General features: G+C 42.5%; 1 long non-coding RNA gene across 2 annotated transcripts; it reads right to left on the minus strand.

The window, feature by feature from the left end:
- Nucleotides 1-2,311: 2,311 nt before the first annotated feature.
- Nucleotides 2,312-6,249, minus strand: LOC124703906. 2 transcript variants are annotated; one of them, XR_007003392.1, is made up of 5 exons: nt 5,548-6,249; nt 4,527-5,473; nt 3,909-4,145; nt 3,242-3,354; nt 2,312-2,782 (listed from the first exon to the last, which is right to left on the minus strand). It is a non-coding gene; the product is annotated as an uncharacterized LOC124703906 (long non-coding RNA). The 2 variants fall into 2 exon arrangements; XR_007003391.1 differs by having other exon boundaries at nt 2,312-3,354; nt 5,548-6,247.
- Nucleotides 6,250-10,041: the final 3,792 nt, after the last annotated feature.

Here is a 10,041-nt window from a genome sequence, read left to right on the forward strand (position 1 = left end):
GTGTTTGCTTCTTGAGGTGGAGAGAGATAGGTGAACTGACTCAACATAAAATTAAAAGAATGGTCCTTCAAAGAGGAAAGCATCGATTGCTATATTTGTGCTAGAGCTTTTATTTTCAAACATGAAACAATTTTGTCAGCGGTAGTAATAAAGCATATGAGTTATGAAAATTATATCTTACAAGTTGCAAGCCTCATGCATAGTATACTAATAGTGCCCGCACCTTGTCCTAATTAGCTTGGACTACCGGGATCTTTGCAATGCACATGTTTTAACCAAGTGTCACAATGGGGTACCTCCATGCCGCTCGTACAAAGGTCTAAGGAGAAAGCTCGCATTTTGGATTTCTCGCTTTTGATTATTCTCAACTTAGACATCCATACCGGGACAACATGGACAACAGATAATAGACTCCTCTTTAATGCATAAGCATGTGGCAACAATTATTATTCTCATATGAGATTGAGGATATATGTCCAAAACTGAAACTTCTACCATGATTCATGGCTTTAGTTAGCGGCCCAATGTTCTTCTCTAACAATATGCATGCTCCAACCATAAAGGTGGTAGATCTCTCTTACTTCAGACAAGACGGACATGCATAGCAACTCACATGATATTCAACAAGGAATAGTTGATGGCGTCCCCAGAAGCATGGTTATCGCACAACAAGCAACTTAATAAGAGATAAAGTGCATAAGTACATATTCAATAGCACAATAGTTTTTAAGCTATTTGTCCCATGAGCTATATATTGCAAAGGTGAATGATGGAATTTTAAAGGTAGCACTCAAGCAATTTACTTTGGAATGGCGGAGAAATACCATGTAGTAGGTAGGTATGGTGGACACAAATGGCATAGTGGTTGGCTCAAGTACTTGGGATGCATGAGAAGTATTCCCTCTCGATACAAGGTTTAGGCTAGCAAGGTTATTTGAAACAAACACAAGGATGAACGGTACAGACAAAACTCACATAAAATACATATGGTAAACATTATAAGACTCCATACCGTCTTCCTTGTTGTTCAAAACTCAATACTAGATGTTATCTAGACTCTAGAGAAACCAAATATGCAAACCAAATTAGCAAGCTCTAAGTATTTCTTCATTAATGGGTGCAAAGTATATGATGCAAGAGCTTAAACATGAGCACAACAATTGCCAAGTATCAAATTATCCAAGACATTTTAGAATTACTACATGTATCATTTTCCAATTCCAACCATATAACAATTTAACGAAGAAGAAACTTCGCCATGAATACTATGAGTACGGACCTAAGAACATACTTGTCCATATGCTACAACGGAGCGTGTCTCTCTCCCATAAAGTGAATGCTAGGATCCATTTTATTCAAACAAAACAAAAACAAAAACAAACCGACGCTCCAAGCAAAGTACATAAGATGTGACGGAATAAAAATATAGTTTCAGGGGAGGAACCTGATAATGTTGTCGATGAAGAAGGGGATGCCTTGGACATCCCCAAGCTTACACGCTTGAGTCTTCTTATAATATGCAGGGGTGAACCACCGGGGCATCTCCAAGCTTAGAGCTTTCACTCTCCTTAATCATATTGCATCATACTCCTCTCTTGATCCTTGAAAACTTCCTCCACACCAAACTCGAAACAACTCATTAGAGGGTTAGTGCATAATAAAAATTAACATGTTCGAGAGGTGACACAATCATTCTTAACACTTCCGGACATTGCAAAAGCTACTTGGACATTAATGGATCAAAGAAATTCATCCAACATAGCAAAAGAGGCAATGCGAAATAAAAGACAGAGTCCGTCAAAACAGAACAGATCCGTAAAGATGGATTTTATTAGGCCACCGAGACTTGCTCAAACGAAAATGCTCAAATTGAATGAAAGTTGCGTACATATCCGAGGATCATGCTCGTAAATTGGCTTAATTTTCCGAGCTACCTACGAGGAGATAGACCCGGATTCGTGACAGACAAAGAAATCTGGAACTGCGCAAGTAATCCAAATCTAGTACTTACTTTTCTATCAAAGACTTTACTTGGCACAACAAAACATAAAACTAAGATAAGGAGAGGTTGCTACAGTAGTAAACAACTTCCAAGACTCAAATATAAAACAAAGTACTGTAGCAAAATAACACATGGGTTATCTCCCAAGAAGTTCTTTCTTTATAGCCACTAGCAAGATCTGGCACGGCGTGCCGCCGTGCCGAATGTAGCTTAGAATAAACAATGGTCTTCTTTTAGAGCGTGTTGCATACTTCTACCGGAATGCTAGCTAATATTCATACTGGTTGAGAGAGAAACCATGAGGAGACGTGGTGTATTAACATGCATATTAGCAAGTAAGTTTGTATCTTGTCACATATTTCATTACACACACCATGAAATACCATGAAACATAAATGAAACAGTACAATTTAATTTAAAGCATGAGGCCACTTGGTAATAACCATAGCCTAAAAACACAGTAGAATAGGACTATCATCTTGATTCTTTCACTTGGTTCGATTTCCTTGCCTTGGTCTATTGCGTTAAGGAATAATGTCATTGGTGAGCTCCTTGTGGAAGGTTCAGCTTTGACATCATTTGGGCGGTCGATAGTTTAAATGAAATAACACCACCAAGTTATTATAAGAACATGTCAACTGAAGCCAAGAACTCATGGATACCACATAACACAAGCGGAAAACTGAAGTTTGTTTATTTGCAAGTAAACCTTTGACTGAAGTTTGTTTATTTGCAAGACGGAACCCTTGCCTAAATGCAGAAGAGGAATTGGCATGGTACCTGTAGTTCAAAACATGCACCGTGAGGCTCATAATAAGCTATCTGAATGCAAAATATCTCACATAGAATTTCATAGAAAACTTGAGCATATAGGAAAGCCATAGGATTGTAATTTTGCAAGCATAAAGGTGAGGAAGAGTCTAGGGCAGTTGTATGTGTGCTCAATCGTTCTGTGTGCTTGTGAGAGATGAACCATGATATCTAAGGTGTGTCAAAGATCTTTCCAATTGCTCCGAAGTTGATTGATGTATAGCCATCACAATAAAAGATGCATGTTAACTCGATTTTATTTAGGTTTCGAATTCTTGACAATAAGATAAAAAACTTTCAACTAACTTCAGTGCAAATTCAAAGGTGGGATCAAATTTGGTGTTTTAACATGTCCTATATACAACTATGAAGTTCAATAACATAAATCTATATGAGTTTAAAATGCATAATGACCACAAACAGTCGTACCACAAAGAAAGTTGCAGCATTGCTTTATCCTTATTGCCAGACTTCAGCAGACAAATTTCTGTTCCTTTTCTTCAAAATTTCAACCACAGCTGCAGAAACGGATCACAATAGTACTGCAGAACAGAAAATGACAGAAGGGTAACAAATGATATTGTTATTCAGGTTGACATGACACGCTTTTGAACACCTATGATGTTTCCCTTTATAGTACTGCTCCTTAATCTAATTATTTCGATTCTTTGGATAATCACTGTTTTAGTGATCAAGTCAAAGACTCACGCCAAGTCCTCAAAATACCAAACATGGCTGAAATCATCAGAAGTTTGTACACCCCAAAGAATATGCTCAAGCACCATCATTTGAAGTTCACCAAAGAGGGAACGGTAATAGTTTTAGTTAAATTGGGGGGGGGGGGGGGAGGGTCAATAAAGTTAGAAGAACAGATAAAGTAAGCATCAATGACTCGTGCACCTCACACAAGATATGATGCCACTTATATCAGTGAAAGTACTATGCAGAAATTGTGTGATCATTATCACGATCTAGAATTTATTTGATGTACTACATGAAAGTTTGCATCCAATAAATATCCGTGGCATTATTTATCATTAGAATACTTAAAAGATTCTTAGAGGAAGTTAAACTGCACGAATATGTGCCAACATACCTTGGAAGAAAGGGATCATTTGAGTATAATGCCAGGTTTACACGGAAAAATATGTTACGGGGCATAAGTATCTAAGACCAATACATCCATGTGTTGCACAAAAAATAGAGTGAGCATGTCAGAGAGACAAAAAAGGCACTTGCATTTAAAAGAGTTGCTTGAATATTGCAGTACCGTCATTTAAATAGAAAAACGGACACTTCACCCAGCCATCCATAATAGCAGTACACCGGTGAACTGCATTCCAACAAACAGGATTCCATCACAAATCAGCTGACCAAATTGAGTTCCGTAAAACTGCAGACAAAGCATAAATATCACAAGCCCAATCACGCATTCCATTTGAGATGATGATGTCTTTTTCAAATGCATACCAGCTCATATATGAGGGGTAATTAGCAGCATGAAATTAACCAAATCACCAATGATATCTTTGATTTTAAAGTCAACAAATGTTGCAAACGACTAACTTCACCAAATATCAATGATCAACATATGATGATTTCATTGTACCAAATCAGAAAGAACCGGTCGCTAGCTAGTAGTACCACGTGATATTTGAACAAAATCTAGATGAGAAATGGAAGAAAAAATAAACTTGGATAAGGATAGAAATACCTGGACACGGAAATCAATCCATGCTAAATCAAGATTCATGAGGAAATCTCCAATTTCCGTGGGTATCTCTCGCCAGCGCCATACCCAAAAGCCATGCACCACCAACGACGTTCTCAGGGTAGGGAGTCGGTAGGTTGGCCCCCAAAATCAAAGACGCAAGCAGCATCGACCAAGGAAAAATAAATCATGAGCACAATAAATAAAGTAAGAAGAGCAACTATTGCATTTCTAATTTTGCTCCATTCAGGGTGCATTGACAATGAAGGCCACTTCCAAATAAGCTTCAAACTGAACTCTAGACAAAGGAGTCGGCTCAGTTACGGAAGTACATAATTTCCAAAATAATCCAGACCTGAAAGGATTCAAGAGACAGGAATGACATTAGTATATACTGTAATATCTTTGTAGGATGCATTTCCATGTCTGTAACAAATAGCAGGCCAGACACCGGTAAAGGGAAATAGATAGGCACCGATAGAGCTTTAAAAAAACCATGGAAATAAGGCTGGCTATAAGATATACCACTAATGTCTTGTAAAAATCTATCAAAAATGATGTATGTCTGTGTGGTACATAGCTATCAAAAATAACGGTAGAATCAATTGGGGAGAAATAAATTGGCAGACCCGGAGCTAGCCAGTTGCGATTGAATGTATAAAAGAGACCCCCAATAGTCTATTTGGAGATGGAAGAGAGGGGATTCAGAATTCACTGCCAGCATACATAATAGAGATCTAATGCCCAAAAAGCACTGGCCCCGACTCAGGTGCTCGCGTATGCTCTGGTGGTGCAAGGAGGAGGCAGATGCACAACTGTGGAAATTATCAGCAATGTCCAAGGAGGTACCCTTGCATCGCTGATGACTAACGCCTCTCTGACTTTGGTGGAGAAGATGCGTCCAGCGGCAGCAGATGTCGAAGGCCCCTCCCTCGCTGATTTCGCCGGATCTGCACGCGGACCTTTACTCTGAGGAAGTGCAGATATGACCGAGAGAGAAAGACAGAAACGGCAGAGATCTTACCTGCGGTGACACAGGCTATTTGGTCCCCTTCTTCTCTACGTTGAAGAGGCTCGTCGGGAGGGGAAAGGGGCTTTCCGGTGTCGATCGAGGCCTCGTCCGCCAGTCGTGCCATGCCTCTTCTTGTCCCTCCTCCTGCTCCAACAAATCCATCCCCGGCTCTCGACGCGGGGCGCTCCATGGCTGCCTGCATCGCCTGTTCCTCCGCCGGGTACCGAGGACGCTCGTGCCGGAGTGCGCTGGCGCGACGACGTCGGAGGAGGAATGGAACCGGGGCCGGCTGCTGGTCATGAAGAAACTCGTCCAGGGGGCGGTGGAGACTGGGAAAAGCTCACGCCAGGAAAATGTTAGGTAGGTGAGTCCATGATCCGCGCGGCGTCGCAGCTCCATTAGCGGTCGATGCAGAGCGGGCTCCACCTGAACCTGTCGCGCCTCCTCGTTGGCGCCGTTCCTCCCCAGGTGCTCTCCTCCAGCGCTACTGCTCCCCCTTGCCCCTGGCCGCCGCTCACACGGATGTCTGCGACCATGTTGTATCTTGCCAGCAGTTTGCCCCGGCCAAGATCTGGCCAACAACGACGCGGGTTGCAGTTCTATGCCGCCTCCGCTCGAAGCCCAGTCCCCGCAAGTCGCGCCGAGCTCGCGAAAGTATAGCAGGGAATTGACCGGGTCGAGGAGGAGCTCGGGCAGAGGAGGCCGGTGGAGAATATTCAGTGAGAAATCATAGGTGGCGTCGTGGAGAGATAAGAAGATTCATGAGAACTGATACGTGTCCACGTTTGGCAAGCAATCAAATCCACCGCTAACCACAATCGCAAAAAAAAAAGTCCACCGCTAACCAAGGAGCGTAAGACAAAACACTCAGGAACCCGTTCCGCGCCAATTGAAGCTAAGACCACACCCAGGCACACGCAAACCTCCTAAGAAAATGCTTCGGAGCACAGCAAGTGCACACATGGAAAAACTAACAGGAATCACCCTACCAGCTAAACACGTGTCACAACCATGTTAATTCTTAAGGAGATTCAAAATTATGATAAAATAGATGTTGGTTGCCGGTTAATATAGTACTTATTAAGATAGGCTCAGCAGTTTTAATGATGCACTCGCAAGAGATAGTATTTGAAGCAAAAGAGAGCATCAAGAGGCAAATTCAAAACACATTTAAGTCTAACATGCTTCCTATGAAGAGGTATCTTGTACACAAATGAATTCATGAAGAACAAAGTGACAAGCATAGGAAGATAAAACAAGTGTAGCTTCAAAAATTTCAGCACATAGAGAGGCATTTTAGTAACATGAAAATTTCTACAACCATATTTTCCTCTCTCATAATAACTTTTAGTAGCATCATGAGCAAACTCAACAATATAACTATCACATAAAGCATTCTTATCATGAGTCTCATGCATAAAATTATTACTCTCCACATAAGCATAATCAATTTTATTAGTTGTAGTGGGAGCAAATTCAACAAAGTGGCTATCATCATATATAGGAGTCATATTGTAATCATAAAAGAAAATTTTCTCCTCAATGCTTGGGGTACTAAAAAGATCCTCGCTCATCGAGCCAGCTTCCCCAAGCTTAGAATTTTCCATAGCATTAGCAACAATGGTGTTCAAAGCATCCATAGTAATAACATTCCCATTATCATGCATATAAAGTTCCATGAGTTTTTTAATTCTCTCTTCAAACACATCATGTCCTAATTCAAGATAAAGTTCATAAAGATCTCTCATATTTTTGTTGTTTTCCATTATGCTTAACTAGTGAAATAAAAACATGCATGATATTAAGTAAAGTAAAACAAGTAACTAATTTTTTTGTGTTTTTGATATAGCAAACAAGACAAGTAAATAAAGTAAAGCTAGCAACTAATTTTTTTGTGTTTTGATATAATGCAAGCAAACAAAGTAGTAAATAAAATAAAGCAAGACAAAAACAAAGTAAAGAGATTGAGAAGTGGAGACTCCCCTTGCAGGCGTGTCTTGATCTCACCCAGCAACGCGCGCCGTAAAAGAGCTTGATGGCGTGTATTTCACACGTTCGTTGGGCAACCCCAAGAGGAAGGTATGATGCGCACGAGCAGCAAGTTTTCCCTCGAAAGAAACCAAGGTTTATCGAACCAGGAGGAGCCAAGAAGCACGTTGAAGGTTGATGGCGGCGGGATGTAGTGCGGCGCAACACCGAGGATTCCGGCGCCAACGTGGAACCTGCACAACACAACCAAAGTACTTTGCCCCAACGAAACAGATGAGGTTGTCAATCTCACCGGCTTGCTCGTAACAAAGGATTAACCGTATTGTGTGGAAGATGATTGTTTGCAGAGAAAACAAGTAAAAACAAGTATTGCAGCAGATTTATATTTCAAGTATTAAAGAATGGACCGGGGTCCACAGCTCACTAGAGGTGTCTCTCCCATAAGATAAAAGCATGTTGGGTGAACAAATTACAATCGGGCAATTGACAAATAGAGAGGGCATAACAATGCACATACATGACATGATAAGTATAGTGAGATTTAATTGGGCATTACGACAAAGTACATAGACCGCCATCCAACCGCATCTATGCCTAAAAAGTCCACCTTCAGGTTATCGTCCGAACCCCTTCCAAGTATTAAGTTGCAAAGCAACGGACAATTGCATTAAGTATGGTGCATAATGTAATCAACAACTACATCCTCGGACATAGCGCCAATGTTTTATCCCTAGTGGCAACAAGCACAACACAACCTTAGAACTTTCTCGTCACTCGTCCAGGTGTCAATGCAGGCATGAACCCACTATCGAGCATAAATACTCCCTCTTGGAGTTAAAAGCAAAAACTTGGCCAGAGCCTCTACTAGTAACGGAGAGCATGCAAGATCATAAACAACACATATGTAATAACTTGATAATTAACATGACATGGTATTCTCTATCCATCGGATCCCGACAAACACAACATAGAGTATTACGGATAGATGATCTTGATCATGTTAGGAAGCTCACAAGATCCAACAATGAAGCACAATGAGGAGAAGACAACCATCTAGCTACCGCTATGGACCCATAGTCCAGGGGTGAACTACTCACTCATCACTCCGGAGGCGACCATGGCGGTGTAGAGTCCTCCGGGAGATGAATCCCCTCTCCGGCAGGGTGCCGGAGGAGATCTCCGTAATCCCCCGAGATGGGATCGGCGGCGGCGGCGTCTCGGTAAGGTTTTCCGTATCGTGGTTTTTCGCCTCGGGGGTTTTGCGACGGAGGCTTTAAGTAGGCGAAAGGGCGAGTCGGGGCCCGACAAGGGGCCCACACCACGGGCGGCGCGGGCCCCCTTGGCCGCGCCGCCATGTGGTTTGTCCACCTCGTGGCCCCACTTCGTATGCTCTTCGGTCTTCCGGAAGGTTCGTGGCGAAATAGGCCCCCGGGTCTTTGTTTCGTCCAATTCCGAGAATATTTCGTTACTAGGATTTCTGAAACCAAAAACAGCGAGAAAACGAGAACCGGCACTTCGGCATCTTGTTAATAGGTTAGTTCCAGAAAATGCACAAATTCGACATAAAGTGTGCATAAAACATGTAGGTATCATCAATAATATGGCATAGAACATAAGAAATTATCGATACGTTGGAGACGTATCACACACTTTACGTCATATTCATGCATTTTCTGGAACTAACCTATTAACAAGATGCCGAAGTGCCAGTTCCTGTTTTCTGCTGTTTTTGGTTTCAGAAATCCTAGTAACGAAATATTCTCGGAATCGGACGAAATCAAGACCCGTGTTCCTATTTTCACCGGAAGCATCCGGAACACCCGAGAGCCGCCGGAGGGGGCCCCGTGGGCCCTGGATGATAGGGTGGCGCGGCACGGGCCCCGGCCGCGCCAGCCTATGGTGTCGCCGCCTCTTCGACCCTCCGAGGCTCCCCTTCCGCCTATTTAAAGCCTCCGTCGAGAAAACCCTGATACGAAGAACCACGATACGGAAAACCTTCCAGAGCCGCCGCCATCGCGAAGCCAAGATCTGGGGGACAGGAGTCTCTGTTCCGGCACCTGCCGGAGCGGGGAAGTGCCCCCGGAAGGCTTCTCCATCGACACCGCTGCCATCTCCACCGCCATCTTCATCACCGCCGCTGCTCCCATGAGGAGGGAGTAGTTCTCCATCGAGGCTCGGGGCCGTACCGGTAGCTATGTGGTTCATCTCTCTCCTATGTACTTCAATACAATAATCTCATGAGCTGCCTTACATGATTGAGATTCATATGATGATGCTTGTAATCTAGATGTCACTATGCTAGTCAAGTGAGTTTTACTTATGTGATCTCCGGAGACTCCTTGTCCCACGTGTGTAAAGGTGACAGTGTGTGCACCGTGTGGGTCTCTTAGGCTATATTTCACGGAATACTTACTCACCGTTATGAATGGCGTAGTGAAGTGCTTATTTATATCTCTTTATGATTGCAATGTGTTTTGTATCACAATTTATCTATGTGCTACTCTAGCAATGTTATTA

This window comes from Lolium rigidum, chromosome 3, assembly GCF_022539505.1.
Source record: "Lolium rigidum isolate FL_2022 chromosome 3, APGP_CSIRO_Lrig_0.1, whole genome shotgun sequence".
Classification (NCBI taxonomy): domain Eukaryota; kingdom Viridiplantae; phylum Streptophyta; class Magnoliopsida; order Poales; family Poaceae; genus Lolium; species Lolium rigidum.